This window comes from Mustela erminea, chromosome 4 (assembly GCF_009829155.1).
Source record: "Mustela erminea isolate mMusErm1 chromosome 4, mMusErm1.Pri, whole genome shotgun sequence".
Classification (NCBI taxonomy): Eukaryota; Metazoa; Chordata; class Mammalia; order Carnivora; family Mustelidae; genus Mustela; species Mustela erminea.
This window is the reverse complement of record NC_045617.1, coordinates 54535236-54549239: the sequence shown is the minus strand read 5'-3', so window position 1 is coordinate 54549239 and position 14004 is coordinate 54535236.

The window sequence follows — 14004 nt, the reverse complement described above, 5'->3', positions numbered from 1 at the left end:
GGCTGATTTTTTAGGGACAGACGCCTTCTGCGTATCCCCAACTGATGGTGAGTGTAGGCAGAGTCATTAGTAGCATTCGGGACCGGAAGGAAAATCAAACTTATGATAAACTGGCTAATGAGGATCCACATGTGGGTTCTGAAGAGCTGACTGTGGGCCCATGGGGTACCCCAGGGATCATCCGCAATTTGAAAACACCCGCTGTAAGCCTGTCTTGAAGGTGCAATGGGAGATGCAAGGCAGCGGTGTGTAAAACACCTAATCACAGAGAGATTTTAATCTCATCAGGGAAACAGGTCATGTGAAATAGGGAGAGGACAGGAAAATAAGGAGCAGACCATGCAGCTTTTCCGTGCAAACAAAACAAAACACCACTGGACCAGCTGAGAGAAGAGTGGTTTCTCTACTGTCTTGGGAGTAGGCTTTTCAAGCATTCACTCCCCTGTTATTTAAGAGGATTCCTCCTGGTGCCTGACGTACATAGGAGGGAGTGCCCCTCACCACTCCCACCCACAGTGTGGGACACAACGCAGGCTGCACAAGCCGGCCTGAGGCTCCCCCTATGTCTGGATCTAGACCTACCCATGCAAAGCCCTGAGCACAAATCAGGTTCCTGGGGTCTACAGTGGGGTGTTCCCTGGCCGGGATGTTCTGCCCTTGCTGCCTTTGCTCAGGACCCACCGTGGCTTCCTGCTTTCCAGCCTTGGCACCTACCTGGGTTCCGGTCCATTTGCTGGTCGCTGGGTCCCTTCCGAACCTCTGGTGCCTGTGCCTCTATCTCCTTAAGCTGTTCTCTGGTGCTTTTACCAAAAATACTGAGTTCTGCTCATCTTAAAAATAAAACTGCCAGTTACTTTTCCAGCAAAAGATAGTATCATCTGGGAATAGCAGGCAACTGCAACCCAGAAAAAACCACTACGGCCAAACCGTAGGAAAGTCCTCAGTACGAAAGAGACCCCGGTGCTCTTTTATAGAGAAAGTCGGAGGGGGTGGGGGGAGGCGGTTACAAACAAAGAGTCCATTGGAGCTTCCACTGAGAGCTGGAAGTATTAGCAGCTTCTCATTGGCTGTGTTGTTGCCAGGGGAAGAGCAAAGCCTGTCTTCCTCTCGCTGGGTATTAAAGGAGTTCACACCTAGAAGGTCCATCTTTTCCTGTTGAATTTGCAGTTAGCCATGGCTGGCAGGGCCTGGGAACTCTCCTCTGCCAAACCTCCCGGCCCCATTCCCTTAATTCATTTTCACACTTCCAAGGCCATCCTATTTGTAGGAAATTTCTTCAAATTTCTGTTATCACTAGCTTTTTAAAAATAAAAATTGTGCTTATTTATCTTTCCCAGTCTCAAGAGTTCATGACACCGACAGCTCCTCAGGAACGGTGTGTCTAACTGAAGTTAAAAAAAAAAAAAAAAAAAAAAAGAATAAAGGCATCAAAGACTCTTTTTGTGTCTGTTTTACCATCCGCGGCATTTTAGTAGACACCCCTTTTGGTATTGTTGAAAAAACCTTGCTTTTGGAGGCCCATTAAATTCCACTTCTTACCTCGAATTCCTCGGGGTTTCAGGCAAGTCATTTAATCTCCCTGGATCTTCGTTTCCTGGCTTGCAAGCTGGGACAATAATTGTTACCTCACTGGACTACTGTAAAAACGAAATGAGACATTGAAATGGGATTAAGTCTTTTTAACAAATGGTGCTAAAATAACTGGATATCCACTTGTGAAAAACTGAAGTCTGCCCCTACCTACCGCCCATCATATACACAGATGACTGTGCATATCCTGTGTAGGAGTTACACAGACCCAAGTACCGGAGCTAAAACTAGATAACTCTTAGGAGAAATATGAAAGTAAATCTTCATGGCCTTGGATTAAGCAAAGGATTTTTGGAGATGATAAAGAAAACCCCAAGCAACAGAAGGAAAAAATACATATATTGGACTTCATCAAAATTAAAAACTCTTGTGGGTCAAAGGACACCATAAAAAAAAAAAAAAAGATAAGCCATAGAATGGGAGGATATATTTGTAAATATAAGAAGAAATGTAATCCACACACGAAAATTAGACTCAAAATGGATGAAGGACCTCAATGTGAGAAAGGAATCCATCAAAATCCTTGAGGAAAACACAGGCAGCAACCTCTTTGACCTCAGCCGCAGCAACTTCTTCCCAGGAACATTGCCAAAGGCAAGGGAAGCAAGGGCAAAAATGAAGTATTGGGATGTCATCAAGATCAAAAGCTTCTACACAGCAAAGGAAATAGTTAACAATAGAATGGGAGAAGATATTTGCAAATGACATATCAGATAAAGGGCTAGTATCCAAAATCTTTAAAGAGCTTATCAAACTCAACACCCAGAGAACAAATAATCCAGTCAAAAAATGGGAAGGGGGGGGGGACGCCTGGGTGGCTCAGTGGGTTAAGCCACTGCCTTCAGCTCAGGTCACGATCTCAGGGTCCTGGGATCGAGTTCCTCCTGCTGAGCAGGGAGCCTGCTTCCCTCTCTCTCTCTCTGCCTCCTTCTCTAACTACTTATGATCTCTCTCTGTCAAATAAATAAATAAAATCTGTAAAAAAAAAAAAAAAAAAAGAAAAAGAAAAAGAAAGAAAGAAAGAAGTGGGAAGAGGACATAAACAGACATTTCTGCAAAGACACCCAGATGGCCAACAGACACGTGAAAAAGTGTTCCACATCACACAGCATCAGGGAAATACAAATCAAAACCACAATGAGATACCACATCACACTGGTCAGAATGGCTAAAATTAACCAGTCAGGAAATGATAGATGCTGGTGAGGATGTGGAGAAAGGGGAACCCTCCCACACTGTTGGTGGAAATACAAGTTAGTGCAACCGCTCTGGAAAACAGCATGGAGGTTCTTCAAAAAGTTGAAAATAGAGCTACCCTACAACCCAGCAATTGCACTGCTGGGTATTTACCCTAAAGATACAAATGTAGTGATCCGAAGGGGCACATGCACCCGAATGTTTATAGCAGCAATGTTCACAATAGCCAAACTATGGAAGGAACCTAGATGTCCATCAACAGATGAATGGATAAAGAAGATGTGGTATATATACACAATAGAATACTATGCAGCCATCAAAAGAAATGAAATCTTGCCATTTGTGACGATGTGGATGGAACTAGAGGGTATTATGCTTAGCGAAATAAGTCAATCAGAGAAAGACAACTATCATATGATCTCCCTGATATGAGGAAGTGGAGATGCAACGTGGGGGGGTTGGGGGGTAGGAAAAGAATAAATGAAACAAGATGGGATTGGGAGGGAGACAAACCATAAGTGACTCTTAATCTTACAAAACAAACTAAGGGTTGCTGGGGGGAGAGGGGGAGGGAGAGGGTCGTGGGGTTATGGACATTGGGGAGGGTATGTGCTTTGGTGAGTGCTGTGAAGTGTGTAGACCTGGCGATTCACAGACCTGTACCCCTGGAGCTAATAATACATTATATATTTATTTAAAAATTTTTAATTATAAAAATAAATAAATAAAAACCCAAAAAAGTCGAATGATAAAGAAGATATGGTCCATATATACAATGGAATATTATGCCTCCATCGGAAAGGATGAATACTCAACTTTTGTATCAACATGGATGGGACTAGAGGAGATTATTGCTGAGTGAAATAAGTCAAGCTGAGAGAGCCAATTACCAGATGGTTTCACTTACTTGTGGAACATAAGGAATAACACGGAGACTTCGGGAGAAGGAAAGGGAGAGTGCATTGGGGGAAATCAGAGGGGGAGATGAAGCATGAGAGACTGTGGACTCTGAGAAACAAACTGAGGGTTTTGGAGGGGAGGAGGATGGGGGATCGGTGAGCCTGGTGGTGGGTATTATGGAGGGCACGTATTGCATGGAGCACTGGGTGCTCTTGGAATCTTGAATCTTGGAACACTGGAACACTGAAAAAATAAAATTAAATTTAAAAAAAAAAGAAGAAGAAGAAATGTAATGTTTTTAACTAAGAGGGTGTAATTGCAACAAAAACGAACTCTGTGGAGACACCATCCCAGCTATCTGCTATTAGCTTGTTAGACTAACCATGCCTCGTCCAGCACGAGCTCATTTGTAACATTATGCGGGCTTCAGGTGGATTCCAGAATAAAGTCAAAGATTAAAAATCAGAGACTATACTCTGCTGTCGAGGCAGCATATCATTCTAGCATTTCTATAAGAATATTCCACATTTTATTCTTAGGAAGTCAGCTCTATAGTTTCTGGAGAACTGGAAGGCTCCCACTCAAAATGTCCTCTGGCTCCTCATTGGTCCCCTCAAGCATGTGACACTATTTGTCCTCTGATTGGTGGAAAGCAAGGAGAAGGTGGTCGAATCAGTTGTTTATTGGACAAAGCACTAAACTGAGTGCTTGAGACAATTTACATACTTTATTATTCAGTCAACTCCAAGTGATCATTTATTATTATCTTTATTTCACCAAAGGTAAGCCCCATGGCAGCTGGGATTTTGTTTTCTTCCTGTATTCCCAGCATCCAGCATCGTACCTGATACAGGGGGCGTGATGAATATGTCCTAAATAACAAGACTCAGAAAAGTTAAGACCCTTTTCCAGGCTTTCGTAGCCAGTTAGTACGTCATTATCTCCAGTGACAACTCTCCCTGAAGTCCCTGAACTCAGCACATTTAATTCTCTTCATAAATAGACATCTTAACCTTAATACATCCCAAGCTTTCAGGTACTCAGTTCCAAACTCTTAGCCATCCTTGACCTCTTTTTCTCTCTACCTGCAGCCTGTCAGGAAATCCCACCATCTCTGCGTTCACTGCCTCTCCACAAGCTGGCCACGTCTCTTCACCTCCCCTGTGACCTCACTGTCAGAGACACAGTGACGGCCACCTTTGGCCAGGTTGTCCCCCAGCCTCCTGCACTCCCCACCCCCATCATCAGTCACCCTTCCCATGCCAACTAGCTCACAGTGCTGAGTGACTGCTGGACTGAATGTGCTCCTCAACATTTCAACATCGAAGCCCTAACCCCCAAAGTCACGGTGTTAGGAGCTCGGTCTTTGGGTGGTGATTAGGTTTAGATGAGAGTGTGAGGGGAAGCCCCAGGTTGGGACTAGTGCCAACTAGTGCCGTCAGAAGACGGACACACTCCAGGGTTTCATCTCTCCACTTCATGAGGACACAGTGAGAAGGCCATTCTCTACATGCCACAGAGAGGGTCCCCACCAGAAAGAAAAGCCCATCAGGCTTTGATCCTAGACTTTCCAGTCTCTAGAACTGTGAGGAAATAAATTTCTGTTGTTCAAGCCACTCAGTCCATGGTATTGTTTTTTTTGTTTTTTAGGATTTATTTATTTATTTGAGAGAGATCGAGTGCACAAGGAAGCAAGGGGAGAGAGAGAATCCCAAGCAGACCCCAAGCTGTGCACAGGGCCCAACACTCGGCATGATCTCACGACCCTGAGCTCACGACCTGAGCTGAAATTAAGAGTCAGATGGTTAACTGACTGAGCCACCTGGGCTCCCCTATGGTATTTTATCTTTAGCAGCAGGAACAGACTAAGACCCTGTTAAAATATAAGACAGATCATGGCACTCCTCTGCTCAAAACCTGCTACTGGCTTCTTTCTTTAAGAATCAAGGATAAATTCTTCACAGTGGCCTATAGGGGTCTATGTAAATTTTCTCCCCAACCCCATTATACCGTTCCAGCTGGCTAAGTCACCCATACAGGTGTTCCTTCTGCCCCTTGAATCTCTCAGTTGGCCTTGTGCTTTGGGACTTCATAGAGTGTTTTCCTCCATCTAGAATGGCTGGTAGGGTCACCCCTCCCACCCAAATCCTCATGACTAACTCCCCCCGAACTTCCTCCTGCAGATCTTTGCTCAAAACTGGCCTGGAAGAGCCCTATTCTGACTCCACCATCTTAGCTTCACCTTGGCTACCACTCCTGATTCCCTCATCTGCTCTATTTTTAGCAGTAGCATTGATCACTTTCTGGCATACTACTTGGTTGATTTCATTTTTCCGTTGCTTATTACCCATCCCCCATACCCCCCCTCCCCGCTACAATGTAAGGCCTTGGAATGCACAGGCTTGCTCTCATCTGCACTTGACACATTGTATTTGTTGAACGAGTGACTGTCCCTGAATCACAAGTTCTTGAATCCTAAATGTTCAAACTGTAGAGAGTCTGTTTTAATCTTCAGGTTATAGGTGAGGAGACAGGACTCCGAAAGGAGACAGGAGTGGCTGAGGTCATACACAGACAACTGGTGACAGAGTAAATCAATAAAGAGGCAGATCTTCTCCACCTGTCAAAGGCTCCACTGGGGCATGTGGGCAACTGTGGCTTAAAAACGGTTATCAGGGCAAACGCAAAGATCCCAGAGCGGCAGCCTCCCGGAGGAAGCAGCGGGTGAGAAGTGCGGCCACCAGAGGGCATGGATGCGCCAGGTTGAACGCACAACCTGCCGATTTCCAAGGGAGGAAAGTGCCCACCCAGCGCCGCTAGAGGGAGCAGCGGTGCCACCAGCCCCGAAAGGAAATGAGGCTTGGGGAGGAAAAGCAGGATTTCTGACTGTCCTACTTACCAGGGATCTCCAGCCTTGTAACCAAACTACTTGTTAAAATGCCATTGAAGAATGTTGCTGGTAAGCTGGTAAAACTTACAGTCCGCTTTAAAAAAACACTGTGGAGCTCTTGGCTTCCGTCTTTTACTCCTTTCATTGCTGGAGCCAGATGACCTGCCTCCCTTTGCTGCATCTGGTGGGGCTGAAGGTCTGCAAGTGCACAGGGGCCTTCCCGCCTGCCGTAGGAGGGGTTAGGTGACCTTAAAACAAAGTCCTAAACTTTAGATGTCAAACAATGGGTTGGGAGACCAGACTGGTTTTTGTTTGAATGGTGTTTCATAACCGTGAATGAATAGCCCAGAATAGCTCCACATTGTAAGAAGAGAAGCAGCTCCCCTTCCCTTCTCCCGGATGCTCACTGATCTTTTCTGCACAGGAGAGCGTCTGACCTTCAGACCTTTAGGCTATGTGGATACAGCAGACACCATGATCCCTGTTTTGCAGCTAAGGGACCTGCCCTCACACAGATGTCGGGGGAAGAGAGGAGCTTTGACCTTGACTTATTTTATTCTGATGCCCCTTGGCTTAACCACCCCTGAATAATTCCCTGGTCTCAGCCTGAGCAGCAAACTGAAATCACCTGGTGTATCTGTCTGTGTTCAACCAGAAAAGCAGAACCAGTAGGAGCTACCTATTAAGAGATCTGCTGCACACATGAGCTTTTGCGATGGTGGGGGCTGGCTCGGCAAGTCTGAAATCCATAGCCAACGAGGGTAGGAAGGGCAGGCCGAAGGTGCTGTCCTCAGGCTTCCCCAGGGAATCCTCTGCTCTGTTCTTGAGGCCTTTGAACAGACTGAATCAGGCCCACCCAGTCACCTTTACTTAAAGCCCAGGGGATGACGGACTATAATCACAGCCACAAATAGCTTCACAGCAACACGTGAGTTAGTGTTTAATTGAGTCACGGGGACCAGAGCTGTGTTAATGAGTTCGGTCTGCTAGGACAGAATACCACAGACTGAGCGGTTCATCAACAACAGAAATCTACTTCTCCCAGTACTGGAGGCTAGAAGTCTGAGATCAGAGGGCCGGTACGGTCAGGTTCTGCCAAGAGCCCTCTCCCAGATCGCAGTCTACTGCCTTCTCATTGTATTCTTATGGAGAGAGAGAGAAGCAGCAAGATCTCTCATGTCATCTAATGGCACTAACCCCATTTCTTTTTTTTTTTTTAATTTTTTATTTTTTATAAACATATATTTTTATCCCCAGGGGTACAGGTCTGTGAATCGCCAGGTTTACACACTTCACAGCACTCACCAAAGCACATACCCTCCCCAATGTCCATAACCCCACCCCCCTTCTCCCAACCCCCCTCCCCCCAGCAACCCTCAGTTTGTTTTGTGAGATTAAGAGTCACTTATGGTTTGTCTCCCTCCCAATCCCATCTTATTTCATTTATTCTTCTCCTACCCACTTAAGCCCCCATGTTGCATCACCACTTCCTCATATCAGGGAGATCATATGATAGTTGTTTTTCTCTGCTTGACTTATTTCGCTAAGCATGATACGCTCTAGTTCCATCCATGTTGTCGCAAATGGCAAGATTTCATTTCTTTTGATGGCTGCATAGTATTCCATTGTGTATATATACCACATCTTCTTGATCCATTCATCTGTTGATGTACATTTAGGTTCTTTCCATAGTTTGGTTATTGTGGACATTGCTGCTATAAACATTCGGGTGCACGTGCCCCTTTGGATCACTACGTTTGTATCTTTAGGGTAAATACCCAGTAGTGCAATTGCTGGGTCATAGGGCAGTTCTATTTTCAACATTTTGAGGAACCTCCATGCTGTTTTCCAGAGTGGTGGCACCAACTTGCATTCCCACCAACAGTGTAGGAGGGTTCCCCTTTCTCCGCATCTTCGCCAGCATCTGTCATTTCCTGACATGTTGATAGCCATTCTGACTGGTGTGAGGTGATATCTTATTGTGGTTTTGATTTGTATTTCCCTGATGCCGAGTGATATAGAGCACTTTTTCATGTGTCTGTTGGCACTAACCCCATTCTTGAGGGCTCCACCCTCAGGACCACATCTAAACCTAATTACCCCCAAAAGCCCCACCTCCAAATACCATCACACCGAGGGGGGTAGGGTTTTACATATGAATTTGAGGGGAACACAAACACAGTCTGTAACAGGAACCAAGTTGGCCAAGTTGACACATTAAAAACACCATTATACCTCAAAAGCTTTTGAAATATACAGCCTCACCCCAAACCACTTGAATCTGAATCTCATGGGTTGGAACTTAGACATTCATTTTCTTTCCTTGATTTAAAGTTCCCCATGACACTCTGATGCGCAGGGAGAATTAAGAACTGCGAGTACGATCAGTGAGATGAGGGCCTTCGGAATTTGGACTGAACCACAGTACTTGGTTTTCTGTGTTGGAATCACTGCAGAGAAGCCAGGGACCATCCTGGAGGGAGCACACTCTTGTTCTGTGTTTGCTCAGTGGTCCTGCGTAGGGACCTCCACCACTCAGCCTCAATGCAATCATCTGGGAAAAGAGGAGAATGGGAGGAAAGGCCCAAATTGTCCCACTAACCTTTACCCAACTGCCATCCCCCCTTCTTTATTTCAGAATCTCAGATTTGTTTGGCCTCACTATTCCCAGTCCCAGGAGATGAGTCCTGATTGGCCCAGACCAGGTTTTGGCAGTGGCAGCCCCCTTCCTTGGACACTCCTTCCAACAGCTTCCCTTGCAGCCACCGTGGGCATTGGACCCGCTTCTGAACAATGAGATACAAGTGAAGTTTACCTTGGTCTTTGGGGTAATATTTCCTTCACCCATAGAGAGTAAGATCCTCCTTGTGTTCCACCTGCAGTCACGAGGGAGGTGAGAGCCTGACAGGTTAGCACTCCATGTGACGGCAGCCAAAAGACAAAAGCCCACCTGCAGAGGGGGGAACTCAGAAAGACAGACAAAGATTGGGTCCTCGATGCCAGGGTACCATGACCTACTTGTGACTCTAAATCTTTGCTGAGAACACCTTCCCCAGGTAGCAGTCGTCCAAGGCCAGCAGTCGCCCATCTCATTCCAGGGTCCTGGTATTTGTGGAGCAGATGGTGAGATGTTGGAGACGGAAGAGTCTCAATTCAGTAACCCAGCTGAGTCTGTACCACACCTCGCTCGAAGTGTCTCCACTTGTAGAATGCTTCTTATTTACCACAGACTCTTTCAGGAGCAGCAATCAGTCTTGAAAGTAGCATTCCAGACCTTCCACAAATACAGCTCTTCCCTACTCGAGTCAGACATGCCATGCCTCTTCAATGACTCTGGAATATTCCATAGTGATTCCCATGTTCATCTTGGCTTGAATGTCTTCACCCTTCTTTCTCTGTCTAAATCCCACCATCTTAGGTCTAACCTTCCCCGGCAAGATGTCAATGACTCATCTACACCCCTGCTTTCCTGACAACACAGAGCCCTGTGATAGTGCCCTTAGCTAGAGCATGTGACCTCACAAACAAGAGCCCTGAGGGAGGTTTCTGGATGCCCACCACATCTGCAAAGCATCCTGTTTCCTTTTATTTTTTTTTTCCAGTTTTGTGGAGATATCATTGACCTACAACATTGTATGAGTTTAAGGTGTACAACCTGATTGGATTCGGGTATATACCGCGAAACGATCACCTGAATAACTCTAATTAGCTTCTATCACTTCACACAGTTAAGAATGTTTGCCCCTTGTGACAAGACCTTAAACATCTACTCTCTTAACAACTTCTTGAGACACAAAATACTATCATCTGCTATAATACTGTTCCTGTTGTAACTCACTTCCCCACAACTTTATCTGATGACTGGATGTTTGTACTTTTTGATCCCCATTACCTAATCCACCCCACCTTCTGCCTCTGGCCACCATCAACCTGATTTCTATTTATGAGAGTTTGGTTTTTTTTAGATTCCACATATCAGTGGGATCATATAGTATTTGTCTTTCTCTTGTCTGGCTTATTTCACTTAGTGTAATGCTTTCAAGTTTCATCCACATTGTCACAAATAGCAGGATTTCCTTCTTTTTTATGGCTCAGTAGATTTCCATAATATATCTTCTTTATCCTTTCATCTGTCTAGGGATGCTTAAGTTGCTTCCATGTCTATTATAAATGCAAAAGCCTGTAATGCAATGAACATGGGAGTAGATCTTTCTAGGACAGTGATTTCCTTTCCTTCAGGTGTATACCCAGAAAAAGAACTGCTAGATCCTATCATAGTCACTTATTCCCTTATTTCTTCCTAATAAATCAATTCCTCATAAATCAATTCAAAACCATGTTTGAAAGGGCCCCAGAGTAGCTAAAGTTCTGTTCAATGACACTGTGCTCTCTTGTATGTGCTGTTCAGTTTCCTTAAACATGTCACTCATCTGAAGGACCAATACTAGAAGGAAGAGAATACTGCTAACAGTTTCAAGGTTGTTCTGTCTCTGAAAATAACTACCCAGTTTGATGTCCTTTACCAATGTGAGATAGTCTTTTTCTATTAAATTTTTAAAAAAGATTTTATTTCCTTATTTAAGAGAGAGAGAGAGAGAGAGCACGAGCACATGAGCAGGGAGCCTGATATGGGGCTCGATCCCAGGACCCAAGATTCGTAACATGAGCTGAAGACAGGTGCGTTAACTGACTGAGCCACCCAGGGACCCCCTCCTCTTTTTTAAATTAAATTTAATTTCTTTAGTCCACATTTGGCCAAATTATAGGGCATCCTGTATCTTTTCATTAAGACATGCCTGAAAAAATTCCCGAGTATCCCAGGATGTATTCAACTGCTAGAGGCGTATCTTGCTTCCAAACAGTAGGCTGGGCTCAGAGCCAGAGAAGCCAGTCAAAGATGAATGGGCTCCAGCTTTCTGCGATAATTTCTTTTGCTCTGGGGTAACTGTTGAAAACCGTGTCTTTATGGTTCAGTGTGTCCTTGCTTTAACCACTCCAAAAGAACTCAAAAGCCAAAATGATATTTTATTTTGAGGGAGGACAAAGGACAATCCCAATCTGTCCAGTTATGTCTGCCTGAGGTATAAAGCCCCCGAAGAGTATTTACACTTAGCCCCACAGGATGCTCTCTGTGTCTGGTTAGTTTTACTGGGGACACTTTGAGCCTTCAGTCACACAATCGGCCCAAACCAGGCAGCAAATGGACCTTCTGGTTGGGGGCACTGGGCCCAGGTTATCACCTGGACTCACACTTCCCCGGAACTGGGTTCCTTACTGGGGGCCCTTGGTGTCCTTCCCCGGTGGACTCATCTCTGTGGGGTTCTATCACACTGCATTCTCAAAAGTGAAGAGGATGGGAGACTCTATCTCTTTCTTTCTGAGGTGGCAACTTGGTCCCTATTCAAATTTACCCACATTCCTCTAAGGGAGCACTCTGCATAGCAAGGGATATGTGGGGACTGAGTTGTTCAGGTCAGAAATGTCTCAGGGTAGTTAGTGACAACTTGCCTTAAAACCGAAGCACCTTGTGGTGCCACTCCAGTGACTGCACACGGGGTGACTGGTGTATCCACCGAGGCAGAGAACTAGCTACCCTTTCCTCTTCGGCAGCAGCTTGAAGATCTGCTTAGTCAGGCTCTTAAGAGCTCAGTCTCAACTCTGAAGGGGCTCAAGAGCTCCCCGCTATCTCCACCCCCCACACGGAGTGGGAGCTCCGGTCACAACGGAATGGAATCACGTGCAGGAGTCAGCGACAATCAGACACTGGTTCTCCCCTGGAGTTCCTCCCTTCCAGCAACGTCCAGGACAGCAGACCTGAGAAAGATCCACTTGCGAGGAGGCACACAAGACCAGCCTCCTTCTGGAGGCCAGGAAAACAGCTGAGAGCAGGCTGTCCGTGCTCACTCCTCTGTCACATGGAGAGGTGGTGGGAGAGGGCTTGGAGGTGCCACACCTAGCCCACTGTAGCTCTTCAGAAGACAGGCCCACGCCACTCTCTGGTACTCGTACATAGCTCTTCAATCCTTTCCCCCATCGCCCAATGTCATTCCTCACTTGGCTTCCAGAACCCGCCTCCTGGCTTCCATGGCAGGTGCGAAATTGAAAGTCTCTTTCCAAGTGGCGTTTCTGGGGCAGTGAGTAACAGGAGGGTTGGGGAAGGAGGATGAAGGGGGAGAGATTCAAAGCTGCCCTAAACCTGGGACCTAAGCCTTTGGCAAGAAGGTCCCCCTTCTCCAGGTTCAGGCTCATTGACTCAGAAGTGTTCACTATTTCCAAAACAGACTGAGTGTCAGGGGCCTTGTCAGGACATAGAAGGCCCCACTTTTGAGAGCGGCAACACCCTGTGGTGGTTTCTAGAGCAGATTCGGAGCCTTCTCCCTGGACATAGGGACAGGGTGTCAATTTCTTCCATCTTCCTAGGGGAAGTTTCCAAGAGTTTTCCAAGAGCCCTTTCAGCTGTGGTCTAAATCCCAGGCCTTGGCACCACTCCAGGGAGGAACCTCATTTACTTTGGCACCTGGGCACTTCCTATTTCTTCCCCGGACCAGAACGTATGGAATAGGGCTTTGCTGGGAGGCACTCCGTAGTACTTCTCTGGGCTGTCAGGACACACAGAGCCTGTGGCTGCTCAAGCCCTCGGGGACCTCCCCTTCTCACTCCCCTGCTGGCTTTGAGGTTTAAGGGAGTTGCCCACAGAAGAACGTTTGGTGAGGGGTTCATGCTTGCTGGGTTGTGGAGGATGTTACAAATACTCACATTTTCCTTGCAGATATTTTTTTCCCCTCCAAGGCTAGAGAACATGTATAGTGTTCATTTTGGAGCATCTATTCAAAGGGTTCATGAAAGAATGATTTTCACAATCAAGAAATTGATTTTTTTTTTTCTTCAGGCTCATGGGGAGCACAGCCAGTTGAGGCCAAATATATGCCTGATGCAGGAATGCTGGTTTTGCTCCTAGCCCTCTCCAAATGTACAAATTGGACAATTAATTTACTCTTTTATTTTTGGCAGGGGCAGGGCAGGAGGACATGCCAGTTCCCATTACTTTACCGCAGGCTCTCCCAGAGATGTATTAATTACTTGAGTGTCATGAAGGCTACCAATTGTGCATGGACTCGGGCTCTCTGCTCCAGCTTCTTGCTCTCATTTTTCCACCCAGGAAATGAGGACGGCTGGGTCGTCATTAAGAAGAGATCTTGGTTGGGGCGCCTGGGTGGCTCAGTGGGTTAAGCCTCTGCTTTCGGCCCAGGTCATGATCTCAGGGTCCTGGGATCAAGCCCTGCATCAGGCTCTCTGCTCAGTGGGGAGCCTGCTTCTCCTCTCTCTCTGCCTGCCTCTCTGCCTCCCTGTGATCTCTCTCTGTCAAAATAAATAAAATCTTAAAAAAGAAGAAGGAGGAGGAGGAGGAGGAGGAGGAGAAGAAGAAG